The sequence below is a fragment of the Lucilia cuprina genome, chromosome 6 (assembly GCF_022045245.1).
Source record: "Lucilia cuprina isolate Lc7/37 chromosome 6, ASM2204524v1, whole genome shotgun sequence".
Classification (NCBI taxonomy): Eukaryota; Metazoa; Arthropoda; class Insecta; order Diptera; family Calliphoridae; genus Lucilia; species Lucilia cuprina.
Window position 1 is genome coordinate 40,931,037 of NC_060954.1, and position 18,199 is coordinate 40,949,235.

The 18,199-nt window shown below is 31.2% G+C and overlaps 1 protein-coding gene across 1 annotated transcript in view; it reads right to left on the bottom strand.

Annotated features, from left to right (window-relative positions):
• The window catches only part of LOC111679542 (protein GDAP2 homolog), a 90,528-nt gene extending 74,344 nt beyond the window's left edge, over window positions 1–16,184 (bottom strand). The window contains exon 1 of the mRNA XM_046954097.1: window positions 15,731–16,184. The gene's annotated coding sequence lies outside the window, so the exon portion shown is untranslated. The remainder of the gene's footprint in view (window positions 1–15,730) is intronic.
• Between the last annotated feature and the right edge of the window lie 2,015 nt (window positions 16,185–18,199).

Genomic DNA, 18,199 nt, shown 5'->3' on the forward strand with positions numbered 1-18,199 from the left:
GCTCGTCATGAGCCCTTCTGGCATGGGTGACCCTACCAGCACAGCCTGCATGAGTCAACACACATAAGCCCTCGCATCGCGTCAAGATGACTACCCTTCGCGAGGGATGTTATATAGTCCAGACTATCTTCCCGACCCTAGCCCAGTCCAGTAAGTAATCCTTATCTAAATTGGAGTAAAGACTTTGTAGTATAGACGATAAACAGGAATATAGAAGAGGCAATCTATAGTTTAGACTACAGTACAAAATGGAGTCAATATAGTGGGTCAGTCCCTAGTCCAGTCTATAGTCCAAACTATTATCCCGACTTAGTCCAGCTCCTGAAACAGTAGTTAAGACCAAATTCCCGCTCCAGACCAGAATATAGTCTTAACTATTGTCTCCAGATTTTAAGATTTTTCTCTCGATAAGCAATTTGTTTAAAAGTATTAATATTATACAAATTTAAATTTATACCGAATTATACAACCCTGTGTATGTTACCAAAAGCAGAAAATGCTTATGTATGAATATGAAAGAGTAGTAGGAGGAGGAGGAGAAGAAGGAGACACAAAAAATAAGTAACAAGAACTATGAGTAGAAGCGGAAAAACATCAGTTGGTTACATAACATGCTGCCAGTTGGTATTGGCTAAAAAAGGTTTTGCATTGAGTTTTGGCCATGTTTACTTTTTGTTTTATAAATATTTTAAGTTGTTGTTAGTTTTTTTTTCTATTTTTATTATTATTTTACTAAACACTAAAACTATTTTTAATGTTGTCATATAAAATATACAAATATGTAGAATTAAATTTGTATATATGTATGTATGTGAGTAGGTATTTAGTGAAGCAGTTGTTAGTTTTTTATAATTAATCATTTTAAGTGAAATGGTATTAGTTAGTATCTATGTAAGTGTATTATAAAAGTGTTTGTGGTTAAACACATACTAAGGTAAAACTTTATGTTCTTTATTTTGTTTTGTTGCTATAAATTAAATAGAATATTTATTGTATAATTTTTCTACTTTTTATGTTATTTATTTAGTAATTTTTTTATTATTATTAATTTAGGAGTTTTTTTAATTTAAATATTTAATTGAAATTAGTTGACAACAAATAATAAACAAACCATAGTGCAATAGTAAATATTAACATTTAATTATAAAAAAAGTATAATTAACTAAAAAACAAAATCAGGGTGACCGCAAAATTTTTCACATAATTCATTTAAAAAACTTTAAGGTCTTATTACTTTGAAGTTTTCTATAGAAAACTCTATTTATTGCTTTATAAACTTTAAGTTTTTTAAAAAAAGTTAGGAACTTTATTCCTAAAAAAAATTTATTTTAATTTTTGGTTAACCCTGTTTTTTTTTTTTTTTTTGTTATTAAACTTAATAGCATGTTTATCAATATAATTATTGTACTATAGTTGCGTTACACTGTAATTTTTTTACTGGTATTTACTATTAGCCAATAACAATTTTTATCTTGGTTGGATCAGTACAATCCAGTATATATTCCATAATTAAATGAATGCGTTACGAATTTTTATTGTTGTTAAAATCCTGACGTGTCATTCTGCATTTTGAAATTGTATTTATATAAAAAAGAAAATAATAATTATATTTCTTAAACATACATATAAGTATTCGATAATGTATTTTCGACGCAGTTTCCTAGTTCAAATAAGACCCCACTATACACTCAAAGAAAAAGAATTAAGAAATTCGTATTCAAATCAATCCGCTAAGGTTTTATTTAAACAGTCACGGATCCGTTAGGTAAGAAAACACATATTATTATAATTGCTCGATTTGAGAAAAAACTAGATTTGAAAATCCTAAATATACTCGATTGGATCTCGGTTAGTACTTGAATGCAAAAGTTGGCAAAATCGGCAAAAATATTAATTTTCAAAATATACTTAATTCCAAAAATTCAATAATATTCTTAACTAAATGAGAATTATTATATATACGATGGAAATTAATGTATTTATACCCTACACCTTAAACTTTAGTGAGTCCATTTAGCTATGTCCGTCCTTCCGTTTGTCCTTACATGTAAACTTTGTAATCAACTACAGTTCGCAATTTTGAAGATAATTTAATGAAATTTGGTACATGATCTTCTATTGTCTCAGGGACGAAGTCTATTAAGCTGGTTAAGATCGGTCCATTATTTCACCTAGCCCTTATACAACTCAACCTACGAATAGGGCTTGTAAACCTGTAAACATGTCACAATTTGAAAGATAATTAAATGAAATTTGGTATATGATATTTTATTGTCTTAGGGATGAAACCTATTGAAAATTGTAAAAATCGGTCCATTATTAGAAACTCAGTTTTCTGCATGCAATTCCTAAGAATCGTCTAATCACTGTTAACACCACTTCCAAGACACGTGATTGACCACGTTGCGGGAGCATAAGGCCAATTCCAATACATACACCGACAAAAAGAGAGATGATCGCAAATTTCCGGATTTAAGAAATCGATGAGAAAATATTATTATTTCAAGTGCTAGTGCAGTAGATAGACAATACATATTTTTTCGCCAATCAAGGTACCATTCGAAAGAGAAAAGCTATTCATTAGCAATGTTTAGACCAACTAGTGAAAGGTAAAAATCATTTTTATTCCCAAAACTGAGTTATTAACTCAAGCGGAACAGAACTGTTCAAAACAAATTACAAGATACCATCTACCGAGATTAAAGAACATAAGTGGCAAGTATCTTTATACTAACTACATAAAGTTTAACAGATGCCATAAGAACTTATTCTTCAAAAGCAATGAATACCAAAGTGCACCTTATTTCTATGGAAATTCGCCTAATGGTCATAAATGTATAAAGTGCAGGGTGCCTTCACATGTTGACGGTCAAGAACGTGTGAATAGGACTTCTCCTCTTAATCAGAATACCTTACAGAAGCGTATTGTGTAGGGATAACATAGTGAACGAATTCAACACAAAGTTCTACATGGACTGTTCCTCAGTAAACTGTGTTGCTAGTATTGAAGTCTTATTCGAAGAACTTGGGTTAAGAATCTGCTTTAATTATGTCCATATTCTTTCTTAAACAACTTAAATATCGTAAAAGACAGGACATATCGAGACGGCTTACAGTAATAACAGGACATTGGTAAGCTAGGGAAACACATGTCGAATGGTCTTACATTCAATAATAATTATCGAAGTTGAAATGTGCTTTCTGTGAATTTACGCAATTCGACTTGGGCTTCCCTTCAATGAATATTATCGCAGTTGCAATGTGCTTTACATGAATATCTGCGTAATGGCTTTATCTCTCGGTAGATTTTTTATTACCTGACTGGACTTAAAACGGTTCTCCACTTAGCCCGGAGTGACTAAGATGAAAAGCACTCAGTTGACCAGTTTTTTCTAAATGTATGTATCGATCTATCGACAATGCAGCAAGGTGGAGTAATCAATTTATCTAATTCACATGTTCAAGTTGGGGAATGACAAGCAGCATGAGACCAATCAAAAGGAAAAACACTGACAAGAAGGAGAGAGTAAGAGAGCCAATTTTCTATTGAATCAATAGAGAGGAGGTCCTTTAAACCTACAAATATAGGAACCTATTGAATCAATTATATTTGCCATTATATGGACCAACATGCAGTCATGGCGTGTTAATCGAACACAGTAATTGCTCCGACAGGAAGCAATGGTGTTTTCCAATCATTTTTCAATTAACATAAGGCAATATTAATCCAACTGAGATAGCAACAACAGCAAGAACTTTCCGAAATTAAAATAGACATAGTCAATCTGTGCTAGTCTCCTGGGGAGCAGAAGGGTCTTTCCCAAAATTTCTGTAATATATAGAATGGCAGGTAAGTACTTAGTATTTTGCTGACAATTCCCGAATATGTACTGGCGCTCTACTATGTGAAGAGTATAAGATATCGAAAGTATTCAGGAATCCAATATATAATGCTCTATCACATCAACCAGTAACATTTGTTAAGATGTCAACAGTACCGGAAAGCGAATTCAGACTTCTATTGCTTATGCATATATCAATTTTTTAATCAACTTTTATCGCTCAGCGATTTTGGGTTTAAACCACAGCCACTACGTGGATCCCGAACAAATATTAACAATGAACAGTCCCGCAGACAGCTAGTTGCCTTAGTACCAATGTAATTCTTTAATACGAGGATAGTTAAGATAGTCTCGGCAGACTAGTGGTATTAGTAGCTCCATTATACTTCGGGAATTGCAATAACACTAAGATGATATGTTGTGTCCTCCGGTAGGTTAGTTTAAGAGTCCGGAGGTGGTGGGTTCGATTTAAACCTAAGGACCTTTTTTTTCTTCAAAGTAATTACCTAAATAAGATGATATGTTACCGACACAACTGCACCAATTTGCACAAGCGGAATATATCAAATGCTGAGGGGAATATTGAAATATAGGAACACTCTTTTAGCTACTGTAAATCTTAGGAACGAAGGTATATCGGAAGTTATTAAACCTCTTAGAAATATTGAGATGAAAATTTAAACAATTACGCCCAGCAGACTGAGTTTTTTTTTAAACATCGGTCTATAATATCCTTTTAAATGGGAGGATCGTGGCAACAAGAGCTGATTTAAAAACATAGGTAAAAAACCGCACATGGAAATGAATAGAAACAAAATCTTATAAGTCTCTTTAGTGCAAAAAATCCTTTTTATATTTCTCTTGATGTTCTGGGCATGAAAATACAGTGCGATGCCCGATAGACTAAACACATTTTTCAACTGCTGAAAGAAACATTCAAGTGTCTTGGTTTTTTGAAACGGTGTAAGACCTACTTCTCTCCATCCGATCATTTTACAACGCCCATGTATGGGCTGGAGCTTCGAAATCTACTTTTGAGCTACTCAACCGCGTACAAGAGAGGACGAAGGTATTTATTGGTAACAGTAACCAACTCTATTTATTCACAGGAGCACCGTCGCAACGTGGGGTGTATTTCACTGTTCTATCGATACTAAAATGGAATGTGTTCCTCTGAAATCAGGGAACTTGCTTCCGATACCTATATATTTTTACGCAGCACATGGCTGTCATCAGCCGTACTGTTCGTATGTGGAACAAACTTCTTGCAGAAGTATTCCCCGTCACTTGCGATGTGAAAAAGTTAAAATCAAATGTCCACAAACACTACTTCTTCTATCATCCCTCCCACAACCTATTTTTCTACTTTCAGAACAGTGCATTATGCTGAAAGTAGAAAAATAATTAGGGATCATTCCCTAAGTACTGATCCTCTGAAACCAGGCAACTCGTTCCCGATACCTGTATATTTTTACGCAGCATACGGTTTTCAGCCGCACTGTTCGTATGTGGAACAAACTTCCTGCAGAAGTATTCCCCATCACTTTCGATGTAAAAAGCATTGAATCAAATGCCTACAAACACTACTCTCTAACCTCCCTTCCATAATATATTTTCCTACTTTCAGCATAATGCACTGCCTAATTAGGGATCATCCCCTAAGTGTTGATCCTCTGAAATTAGGGAACTCGTTCCCGATTCCTGTATATTTTCACACAGCTCACGACTGTCATTAGCCGCACTGTTCGTATGTGAAACAAACTTCCTGCAGAAGTATTCCCCATCAATTTCGTTGTGAAAAGACAATGTATCCACAAGCACCACATCATATATCCTCCATCCCACAACATATTTTCCTAGTTCCAACATAATGCATTAAATGAGTGGGAGTCATCCCCTAAGTGCAGGTCTAAAAGAAAAAAATATTTTCCTCTCTAACCTAATCTAAACAAATTAAGTTATCCTAACCTAAAATGATCAATTTTTGAGATTTCTAAAAATGGATATATTTTTCATAATATTTTGTAATGCAAATTCTAAATAAAACATTTTAGACATTTTTGTTTTTCCCCAAAGTGTCAGATTTAACTGTATTTCTTTTTTTACTTAAACTTATAGTTTGCCATTTTTTTTGCGCACTCAACAACATGTCTTACTAAAAATGTTAAAATTTGTTATGTTATTTTATACATATTTTATTTTTTTGTGCCAAACTAATCAATATTTTAAAGATAAATTCGACACTTAACTAACGTGAAAAACAGAACAACCAAAAAAAAAAACACACACACAAATTCAAAAAACATGATTTTGTTGTTATCTCTAGCATTATTTCTTCATTTTTATTCTCCCACATGTCCCTGAAGATTTTCCAGCAACAAAATTTGTGTTTAAAAATATATATGTATTAAAATAAAACAACAAAAACAGGCGAAAACAGAACGAGAAAAAAATTAAGAAAATTGCTACAAAGTAATTTAAGCGAAAGAAAACAGCAACAACAATTTCTACACACACACATACACACAGTCTTACAAACATTGATATAAAATTCCATTTTTATTATTATTTTTTTTTTGTTTGTGTTCTTTCAAAGCAGAGATATAAGTAATAAAAGAGAGAAACAGAAATATTTCGATATAGGACAAAAATATGCTCTCCAAAAAACAGAAAAACACACACACACTCGCATAATAATGCAAACATTTAAATAAGCAAAATGTTAGACCGTTATCTTCAGCACAGGATGTTGTTGAATGGAGGAAAAACAACAAAAAGCATACTTTCAGGCGTACACACATACACACAAAGTACAACAAACCTGTATAAACGTGATTTACTTTAAAAATTTCGTTGCTCTTGTGTTGTTTTTATATACCAACTGTTTATTTAAGGGTGTGTGTGTGTGTGTACGTGTGCAGTTGATAAACGTTGATGTTGTTGTTATAACTGTGTCTAACATTTAACGGAAATACAAAATGTTATAAGTATGGGTGATTTTAAATGTTTGAGTATGTGTGTGTGTGTGTTAGAAATTTGAAAGTTCCTTTCACATACTTAAGTGAGAGTGTGTGTATTCGAAATATGCGGCATTTATTATGTTTGAAGTTGAAACAGTAGGAGTATATTTGGTTATATGAAAACCAAAAAAAAAAATAATAACCACTCACACACAACACACTTACTCATTCAGGCACACACACATATACATAAACACACATTTACAGACTTTTAGTTATATAAAAAGACATCAATATGTTTTTTTTTTGTTTGCACGAAAGAGCGAGCACATTTTCAACAAAAAAATATAAATGGAAAACAAAAATTATCCGCAAAAATTGACATTGAGGAAGCTTAACAGACATACTGACTATACTTACTTAATTTTGAACATCTAATTTTGAACATCTAAAAGATGGCAGACTAAAAAGTTCTTGTGGAACTATAGAGCACATTTTGCAAAAAAAGGAAAAAGTTCTACAAACAACGTCACACACATGTCTATTAGTTGTTCAATTTGAATCATAGTGTTTTGGATAAAGTACGTCAATAACGAGCCACCAATAAGCGACATTCATGGTTATGTAATGTACATGGACATGTACTTTTAACACTGAAGACATACTGTGACCCATCATATTGATCCGTTTGTAATACTTGCTAACACAAGCGTAAGCATATAAATACCCTTCGATCTAGTTACTCTGTATCCTGTCCAAAGCATTCTGTGGAAATAGTGACGTTTATCTTTCTGATGTTTACATCTGGTGAAACTTTAAATTCAAACCTAGAGATTTTAATTTGTATCCCCTCAGGCCCAGGCATTGACATAGAACGTAAGTTACGTTCGTTAGTATTTTCTAGCGTAAAGCTTTGTATTCCGAAGCTGTGTTATAGGTAGATATAGAAAGTCTTGTGATCTTAGTAGGTTAAATGTTGACCACATGAAAATCTCTATTCAACTAATAATTCTCAACTAAATATCAGTGTAAAACTCCTCTAGTTCTTGTTATTTGCTGAGACTGTAAAATTGCTAAAGAATAACAAAAGTACAGGAGTTCTTCAAAGTAAATCTTAAGACTAGTGAGGAATTATTTCCCCTAAAACTGACAGGGAAACTACTTGCTCAGCATGGTCAACATGAATATGTCCTAAGTTTTCAACAAACGAATATCGAAGAGATAATAAACAAATTCCTTCATTTCGACATTAAGTATCATGCAGTGACCATAATATCTCACTAAGAAATACACCTAGGCCTCTATCGGGCCTGTTGTGCGCTCCTTAAACAGTGCGTCAGGTGAGAATCGAACATACCATAGACCGGAGGTCTATCAGACTAGAATCTGCCTTAATTGCTTTAAATTCAGGTTTTTACATCGAAAAGGATGTTGGAAAACGCTTATAATCTTATATATAATGTTGGATCTTGAGTATGGATAGGAAACGATCAGCTGAAAGAACTAAGGTGTTTAACAAGTCGATTAAAAAATTAACACCACAAAAATTAAAACATGAACAAGAGTATCCCACCACGGTCCTCATGTGATTACAAAGGAAATCTCAGTTCGAAATGAAATGATCTTTATTGACTCGGCAAAAATACAAAGCAATAATTCATTAAATAAGCAAATTACAAGTTGTTATTTCCAGAGAACACATTGTGTTAAGTCAAGTCAAAAGAGAGATCTTTAAAAATAGCACTGAAGTAGAATGCTACTCAATCCAGCATGCAACTTTGGGTCCAACCAATAACCAATAGTAAACAAAGTCAGGAACTCTGACCTGGTTCCACCACAAGTCGACAGTTTCCACGGAGTGAAAGAGTTTTAAGTTCCGGCAGACTAGATACCTATAACACAATCCCGGAATTACAATAACTTTAAGAATATTGAAAATTCTTCAAGGAAACATGCTTGTCAAAAAGGGAAGCATGATTCTGGTGGATTTGCCATTATTATCAACACATGTTGTGTTATTGGCAATCGATTACCCGCCACTATATCATTCGTTGTGGATGACATGAGAACATAAACATGGTACTAAGATATATTTTCCAACTAGGAACATTCAAAACTAATTATCTTGGAATGATTTGACCGCATAATCTGGTACTACTGTTGGTAAGTTTCGGGCAGGATTATGTCAATTCATTGAAGTTCCTTTGGGATCCAAGTAGTCGCTGTGGAAAGAATAAGTTGCGGTTAAAAGAATGATGCATGGTGAAGTCTTTAACTCTGAATTAGTTCGGTGATCGGCTTATTTGATGGACATTCATCAAATAGGAAAACGTATTCCACATCTGTGGTCTTCAGTATTTCAAAGTTTAGAATGAGGAGCCAAGGACTCCGAATCTTAAATACTCACCGACCTAACATTCCTAAGGAAGTGTTATAGTTTACTTAAAACCACTATGACAACTTTCTCCTTATAGTAACGATTTGATACCTGAATTCCAAAGAGTATAACAAATTTATTTTTCGAATTTCCGAGCAGTATGACGACCCCGCCTGTAAAGGTGGCAACTTTATCGATGTTTTGCTGTGCTCCCACTTGCATGAGTGTTACTTAGACCTCAGTCTTGGACTTTAAATATGATATAGAGGCGACATAGTCAGATGGTATACCATTCCACAATCCTCACATCTTATAGTTTGCCTTTATTTTCCAGTATCTTTGAAACCAAAAGAATTGACTTCTTCTCATAGAAGAACGTAAAGATTTAATACTTGCATTACAAAGAATAAATAAATCGAATCGAATCAATAGTAAAGCCGATAACCGCTAGAGTTTTTATTAATGTGACTTCTCCAAACACTTTATTTGAAGAAAAATGGAAAAAGTGTTTTCGAGGATATCGCAGGATATTATCCTTTTTAGCATGTAGTGACATCAAATTCTAAAAATTAACTTATTTTTCTTTAAAAATAACCTTTTACTGTAGCTGTGAACTCAAAATCACGCTCTATATCGAGAAAAATATTAAAAAAATCTTAAGACACCGGTGTCCTGTATGCGTGAAACAGTTAACCGATGTTTTGTTGAGCTCACAGACCTCATAGTTTGTCTTTATATATGGGTGATTTAGTTAGGATCGAAGTACTTGCCATTTAGAGGTCATACACTGTGAGGTAAAACTTCAACCGCATTGATACTATGATTATGTCCCTCTACCGAGTCCGAGTTCTATAACTTTAAAGAATTGACACTGACCCATAAGGGTTTATTGAAAGAAAACTTTTTAGACTGTTCTTAAAAACACGAAACGACAACAACAGAAAACAAAAACAAAAAAAACGAAAAAAAAGCATGTCAAAATATTGTGTACGAATATAAAAAAAAAAGTTTTGAAGGATAATAAAAATTCTATAGATCTTAAAAAAGTAGATACACACACTGTCCTACACAAGACAACTAACAACATACTTTATTTTTTCTATTAAAATTTCTTATTAGTGTTTTTATGGATTTCTTTTTAAGGTGTTTCTTAACATTTTTTTTGTTCGTCCTTTTTATCCCTTTAAGGTAAAAGTGGGCCGAAGTTTAAGTAAATATTAATTTTTTGTGTTTTCTTATTGTTGTTAGCTTTTCCTTGTAGTTTTTTTTTTCTCCATAAGTTTATTATTATTTTGTTGTAGCTGTTTTATTTATTAATATTATTTTGAAGGATAAACTATTTTTATTAGAACAAGTATTGTCTGTATAATAGCCTTTGGTGTGTATTTGAGTAGTTTTATTTTTTCATATTTTATTTCTTTTTACTTCCCGGTAAAATAGAAAGGTGAGTGTGTTTGTATGCGGGAGTAATGACTAATTACCTTTAACGGTTTATACTATATATGTATATGTATGTATATTTGTATAAATGTTTATTTGTTGTATGTATACAAACAATACATAAATACATATATATATATATATATATATATATATATATATTAGATATGTATTTGTGTATGTGGGTTAAATTTTACAACTGTCATTAAGTTGTATTTGCCTTTACATACATAATCAAACATATAATTTTATATCTCTACACCTTTTCCATCATAAGTAAATCTTTTATTTTATTAATGTTTTTTTCGTCCGTCATTTTAGAAGTTCATTTCAAACATTTAAATTGTAATTTAATCGAAAGGGTTTCTTTGTGTTTTCCTTTTTATTGCAATTGACATTGAGTAATATTATTTGACAAGTTTGTCGTTTTTGGCGACTTTAAAATGACATTTATTTTCGTGTTATCGATAACTTTTAACTGCTACTGACAGTTATTATCTTTTTAGGCACAATAAAGCAATATCATGTTGAAAGGACATCGAGTATTATTCTTCGATAAATTCAGCCGTATTATGTATGTAAGCCGTTTTAAGCTAAGTACTTAAAAATAGCATTTGTGTTGTCATTTTCGATAACTTTTTCACTGACATTGACAGTTATTTACCACTTCCTAAGGCGCAATTTATTATGTTGAAATGTAGAAAAGGTTTTAAATTCTTAAAAGAAAGCAATCTAAAACCCTAAAGTCAGAACTAACAAAATTGATGCTCAGGAAAGGGCGCTCAAATCCTAGTAATGTCAACTCTTCTTAGCTTTTTCACTTTTTTTAACACATCGCAATATATACAATATATATATTGCAAAATTTTACCTTTGAACTCGCAGGTACATCTAATCTGTAAGAAATAATGATTTAAGTTATTTTCCTTTTAATATCCTTATCTGTTGTCCATAAATCCTCATAAGATCTCCTAAAATGTTTGAAATCTGTTTAACAAAGTTTCAAAAAAACTGAAATTGTAAATTGGAAACCGCCGTTGAAAAAATCAAACTTTTTTGACCATAGCTGAGAACAAGTTTCCGTTATATTATTAATACAAAAACAAAAATCCAAGTAAATCTGGATATAGTTAAAGTAATAACCCAGGAATAATTGTTTTACTTCTACAACTAGTTCTAAAACATATGATTTTCGCCTGAACTCGTTCTAGTTTGGTGTTGAGACCAATGAATTTTGTTCGAAATTGTCACCTTCGTAACTGGTTTTGAGGAAGCGTTATAAAGTCGACACTCGTTCTGTGGAATCCTTTGGAAATAGTTCTTTAATCAATGATTATACCCTACACCACTATAGTGGGGAGGGTATTATACGTTTGTGCTGATGTTTGTAACATACAAAAATATTGGTCCAATACCCACCTTAAAGTACACCGATCGATTCAGAATCATTTTCTGAGTCGATTAAGACATGTCCGTCCGTCTGTCCGGCTGGCTGGCTGGCTGTCCATGTAAACCTTGTGCGCAAGGTACAGGCCGCAATTTTCAAGATAATTTGATGAAATTTGGACCAAGCATGTTTTTTGGCACAAGGACGAAGCCTATTGAAAATGGTTAAAATCGGTCCATTATTTCACCTAGCCCCCATACAACCGTACCTCCCGATTTGAACTTTTTATGCTATAATTACGTCAAATATTCTGCTATCTCTCTAAAAATTGGCACAAATAAGTTTTATATAAGTATAAATGATACTGCAGATTTTCGAAAGGATCGGCCTAAAAATATACTCATGGTGTAGGGTATTATATGGTCGGCCATGTCCGACTATACTTTTCTACTTGTTTTTGTTTGAATTTGTCCATCTCGGAACTAGTTACAGGGGAAGCTTTAGAAAACGTATAAACAAATATTTCTCTTTTAGCGTTTTTGTTTGAAATTATTAAGATTAGGAGCAATTTTTAGAAACATATACATTTCTTACGAAAAATTTAATATAATTCTTCGTTCGTTATTCGTTCCATTGAACTTGTGCAGTAGCTATGTAGAACTAGTTTCAAAGAACTTGTTCTTTAAAAATTATTTAGAAGTATTCCAGAACCACAACAATATTATAAAGAACCACAACAATATTATAAAGAACGATTCATTTACAAAAAAATACAAAATATATTTTGCAAAATTTTTGCAAAAACTTTAAAAAAATCTATATTTTTCCCTTGTAGATGCATTCGGAAACTTCTTAACGTCATCCTATCAGCCTAATTTTTAGCATGACATAGTTTTACAACCCAAAGAACAATTCTAGAGGGGGAGCGGGTATAATTCCCAACTTCGTTTTCTTTTTGGCAAATTAGTCGCGTTCCCAAAATATGTTTATTGGATTATGACATCGTTTAGGGGAATAAACTTTTTGCATTTTTTAGATCCGACACTTCAACATAATTTAGAAACATTTTGTAATAATTATTTGAACCATCTGATTATAGTGTGAAATATAAAATAATAAATTCATCAAAAGTTTGAATTCAATTGATTTAAGATTTTAAATCTTTCAACGTCAACTTTACATTTGATCAGATTTTATACTATTAGCTTTAAACCAGTTATCCGCATTATATAAATATCTGTTTAAATTTGAGCTCCCTAGTCAGTCCTGTTTGGACTCGTTCAACCGATCGGCAGACGGCTGGTATGATAAGAAAAAGTTATCGGTGGTACCTTGTGACTTTTCTAAAAGAGTATTTTACGAACCTATTTTCTGATCACTCTCGAGTACAACTGCTTCAAATTTGGAACACTGATAGATGTCTGTCTGGAATCGTCAATATGCTATGATTTCTTTCTAAAATTTCAGAAATACTTATTAGAAAAGTATCCAGAATAAACCAGAATAAACTTAGGGTTAAAAGCGGGTAAAAACGTGAGTATGTTTAAAATACTTTCAGTACCATACTGGCTTTTTAAAGTAAATTTTAGAATCCGAAGACAAGTTGGTAAATATAAATATATTTTATTATAATATAATATAAATATAAATATATTTTATTATAATATAATATAAATATAAATATATTTTTATTATAATATTTTTAAATTTTCAAAGAAGATATGAGCCTTAAAGTAATTTTCTGTTTCACACAGTATAAGGGGGCGTAAGGTCAATTATGAACCGATTATGCTACAATGTCAGAGTCTAAATTAGAAGTTTTATGGGCGCAGGGTCATTTGAACAATACTGATGAAATTTGTTAGAACGATAAAAATGGAAGGAAAATTATGAACCGATCCAGTATATATATCGAAACTGTATATCAGTATATCTGATATAATAAAACATTTACAGCCCTCAAAAATTTTCAGAGCTACTTTAGTGTCAACATGATGATCTAAAGGCAAGCTAGCATCGGGGAGCATTCATGTAAACATTTAAAGAAAAACGGGCGGAATTTCAATGGGGTAGACCTCCAGATCTTTCATATGATTTATATACATACAAATTTTTCATAGTTAACTTTGAAATTTTAATTAACGTTTGGAAAAATTGACGAACTTGAAAACTATTGTAGCTAGAATCTTTAAATAAGGTAAGTGGGTTTTCTTATTTATATTGCAAATAATGAGGAACAAGATAAACCCTAAACCCCTGATCATTAAAGAGCTTTGTTAAGGACTTTCTTGTACTCGTAACTCCACAAGCATGTATGCTTACATATGTATATAAAACGATTTAAACCAGTAAGAAAGTTTATTTTTTTCTCTGCCGATGTATTCCTTAGTGTCTAAGGCCTAGACTATATACTAGCTAAGACTAAAGATTAAAATAAGGTAGATTTATTTTCTAGTCTTTTGTAGCCAATTGGCTAGCATTTAGTCTAGTCTACATTGAAGTCTATTTTCCTGACTATAGACTAGTATATCGCTCTAGGAAAGTTTATTTGTTTTCTCTTTGCTGGCGTATTCCCTAGTGTCTAAGGCCTAGACTATAAACTAGCTACGACTTAAGATTATAATATAGGGAGATTATAATTTATTTTCTAGTCTTATGTAGCCAATTATCTAGCCTTTAGTCTAATCTACATTGTAATGTATATTCTTGACTATAGACTAGTATATCGTTCTGACATATTATGATATCTTTATATTAGTGTTAGACTTATTTCTGTATTGCCATTTTAACGTTACGGGTATTACGACATATGTATTTCGGTATCGGTATTTTAGCGGTAATAGTTGTAGTGGTAGTTTAGCGGTAACTAAAGCTTAAGGTGAAAGTACACAACACGCGTTGAGGCGGCAACGCGTTTTACGCTTTTCAAACTTTTCGCGCTTTACAAACCGCAAGTTACACACTAGGCGTCATTTTGATCTTTCTTTTAATGTTTTTTTTACAGTTTTAAAAATAAAAATTTTAAGTTTTTGTTTATTTTTTAAATGTTTTCTTTCATTGTTGATCAAATTTATTTTATTTTAGTTTATTTGTATTATACACAAAACAAAATACAACCCTGGTCAGTTGCCGACGTGTCAAAAGTTGAATGTTGCTGAACTTTTCGCGGCTGACGCGTTACAAACTACAGTATGTAACTTGTGAAAAGAAAACACACTATTTCAACTTTTCTTTTGACAGAAGTCTGTAACGCGTTGTCGCACACAACGCGAGTTGTGTACTTCCACCTTTAGTGATAACGTTTTTCCAAGCTTACTTTAAGGTCATCAAATAGAGTCAAAAAAAGACTTAGTTTACTGACTAATCATTCAATAATTTTCCAAATTTCAGCTGGAATAATTCTAAAAGCTGTTTTACACTCTTGTCAGATCTTACAACGTTGTCAGTAAAATGTGTAGAAAATGTCTAAAAACAGTGTAAACGTACAATTTCTCTTTTACAACGTTGTCAGAAAAAAGACATTATTGTTAATGTTGCAAGAATAAAGTTGTATGTAGACATTGTGACTATGTATAAATAGCTTAAGTTTAGTTTTTAATTTATAATGGAAATGGTTTAATAGTGTTTATAGCGTTTTCTTTTCAAAGTTTATTTTATTATTATTGTTATTTTTTTATTGTCATTTTTATGTTATATGTTTTTTTTTTTCATTATTTTTACTTACATTTAGTTGATGTTGTTGTAGATTTTTAGTTATTTGCTGTTGTTGTAGCTATTTTATTACAGCAAACAAAGAAGAAGTTCAGATGCCAAAAAGACAACAAACGAAAAATAAAAAAAATTAAATAAAACAACTAACTTAAAGCTGGAAAAAAAACCTATAAAAACTAGTTGTAATTTATGTCAAAACAACTATAAAATAGTAAATAACTTTTGGTTGTAATTTTTTGAATAATTTTTTTTTTTTTTTTTTTTGAATTTCAATTATATTTATTATGGTTTTTGTTGTAAAACTAGTAATGACACTAGAGCTAGCACAGTTAAGCGGTTATTTTATTATTATTTTTTTTTTTTTTGTAATTTTGTTAATTATTTTTAAGCTTAAATTTTCTTCTTGGCAGCTTTTTGTTATTTTTTTAATATAAACAAATGAAGAGGTTTAGCACTTCTTTTTTTAAATAAATTTAAAATTTTTTTAGCAACAACAAAATAAATCACTTTTAAATTGCTTTTACTTTAGTAATAATTTTTTGTTAAAATCCCTTTTTTCTTATATTTTTCTAATTTTTTTTTTCTACAATTTTTATAACAATTTTTTTGTTATTATTTTACGTATGTATTTTATAAAAAAAACAAAAATTATATATTTTCTGCTCGAATTAGCATTTATACATACATACACTCACGTTAACACAAACACACGCACTTACACTAATATACACATTCGCAGACAATAACTGTTATATATAACGGTTGTTTTAGTAAAAATTATCAATTCATCATCTTTACAAATGTAAATCTTAGTTTTGCACTAATTTTTTTCAAATATTTTTTTATATATTTTTAAAAACTTGTTTTATATAAAAAACTTCTTATAGATACTTAATTTTGTTTTCTAATTTTTTTTCTTCACTTTAACTCTTTCTTATTTTTTTTGTTGTAATTTTTTTTATCTTTTTGTATATCTACCGTTTTTTTTTTCATTTAGTTTAGGAGTTTTTCATTTGTCTGTCTGTCCGTCTGTTAAGTTGACTTGACTCATTCGCTTCAAAAAAAAGTACAAGTTTATCAAACGCGCGCTACCGAACGACTGATTGTCTAAATTTAATTGTTGTCTATACTTGTTTCTCTTACGTTTTCTTTTTTATTCATTTTTCGTTTTAGCCTCTGCTTCTGTTATTAACATTCTTTTCTTTAGCATGTTCATTTTTTTCAAAATTTTCTACTATTTTTCTACTCATTCGTCTCACTGTTTTTGTATTCTTCACTATACTATTTTTTGTCTACTGTTATTTCGCCTGTTCCCCTCCCCCTTTTTACCACCACACATAACTGTAACGAGTTTGTCTTTTTTTAGTTGTTGTCTTTCTCCATGTTTTGCTTTAAATGTTACTTTTTACCGTTTGTGGGGAGAATTTATGTAGATGTGTTTGTATAGTTGTCTCATTTACTCTTTCTTATTGGTTTGAAGGTGTAGCCAGATGTGGAGCTTTGTTTTCAAATTGGGGATTTAATTTTTTATTTTGGGGATAAATTTTCATGGGGATTTTTTGAAAAATTTAAGAATTATAGTTTTTGTATTTAGTTTCAGTATTTGAAATCAACACAACATGGGTTTTAAGCGGCAACGCGTTATAGAATTCTGTGGAAAAAAAGTTGAAATAGTGTTAAAAAAGTCGAAGTCGACTATTTTGTTCCAAAAAAGTCGATATCTCGACTATCGTCTATGAAAAAAGTTGACTTTGTAAAGAAAAGTCGAAAAAAAGTTGTAAAAAGACGAAAATAGTTGAAAAAAGTCAAAAATAGTCGGAAATTGAAAAAAGATCAACAACTCTAATATAGTCGGAAAACTCGAAAAAAAAAATAAAAAAATTGTCGAAAAAGAGTCGAAAATACTCAAAAGTCGAAAACTCGAAAATAGTAGAAAAAAAGTCAAAAATAGTCAAAAATTTAAAAAAGTGGAAAAATTCAAAAACTCTAAAATAGTCGGAAAAAATCTAATAAAGTCGATAAGTCGGAAAAAGTCGAAAAAAAGTAAATGAAAAAAGTCGAAAAGTCGATTTTTCGTTTCAACTATAGAACCCTACATTTGATGCGTCGGTAGCTGATCAGGTTTGTATTTTGTTTTGTGTAGAATGATAGATAAAGATTTAAAAAATGAACTTAAACATAAAATTTTGATTTTAAAACACTTATAGTATTAAAAAAAAACTGGTCACAATTAAGCATGGTGTGGAACTTGCATCTTGTAAAGCGTAAAAAGTTTTAAATGAGTAAAACGCGATGTGATCTTAACGCGTGTTGTGTACTTGCCAGGGATGGCAAAACTTTTTTGATACAATTTAATGTTCAATAGTACCGTGATACACCCTAGTCTTATTTGATATTTTAGGGGTCACAATCTCAATGCCTGATTATCTGACCTTATATTTTCTATATCACATCTGGGATTTGAAATATTTTGTCCTGAGTT